The sequence below is a fragment of the Hydra viridissima genome, unplaced genomic scaffold (genome assembly GCF_058129835.1).
Source record: "Hydra viridissima isolate aposymbiotic clone 2 unplaced genomic scaffold, HvirCarnegie_v1 scaffold_12, whole genome shotgun sequence".
Taxonomy (NCBI): domain Eukaryota; kingdom Metazoa; phylum Cnidaria; class Hydrozoa; order Anthoathecata; family Hydridae; genus Hydra; species Hydra viridissima.
Window position 1 is genome coordinate 12020555 of NW_028324311.1, and position 842 is coordinate 12021396.

The window sequence follows — 842 nt, forward strand, 5'->3', positions numbered from 1 at the left end:
ATTTTTTTTTTTACCTTATGGTGCCCAATTTTCAATTTTTCAAGTTGTATGTCCAATAAAGGCTGATTGAGTTCTGTTTGTTTATTTGTTAGTTTTTTCTATTGGTGATACTTGGTTGGGATGTTGTTGGATGACCAAATCTTCTCTTCTCTTTTATCGGAGAGTTAACTTGTGCTCAAATAATTTTCTCGAGCTGAAAAGTCTTGTCCCTATAAACTTTTTCCTTAATCGATGAGCTTATAGAAAATAGCCAGATGCCTTCAGTTAAGGAGAACTCGACGGCCAGCTTATTTTATAACTGTGTAAAATTCAGTTTACATAACTTATTTTTCAGTTTTCAATTAAGCATAGTTTTCATATTGTCAATTTTTTATTAAACCATAAAATGTTTGAATTATAAAGAGAACCAAAAACTCTAAGGTTTTCTTCATTAAACTTTTATTCTTATTTTACATTCGCAATGTATTTTAAAAAAAAGATTTAGAATAAGCTATTTTGGTCAGAATACAGGGGCCGAACTTTGAACTTCAAGTCTTAAGTCCAATTTTTAAGTTCATCGACCTGTCTGGAAACGGAAATTCAAGTTTGAATCAAGATTTGAAATTTCATGTTCAATTCTTGCATTTGGGCTTTAATAATTTAATTACGTTGAACTTAAACTAAATATGATTAAAAGAACTTCTAAGAGTAAACAAACAAAAAAAGAAACAAAAAACAAAAAACAAAAAAAAAAGCCATAAAATGGAAACTAGCATGGAAATTGGGATAAATTCGCCGGATCATATCTTTCTAGTTCTCAGGCCACTTAAGTTGCCAAAATAATTCATATGCGCACGCATGAC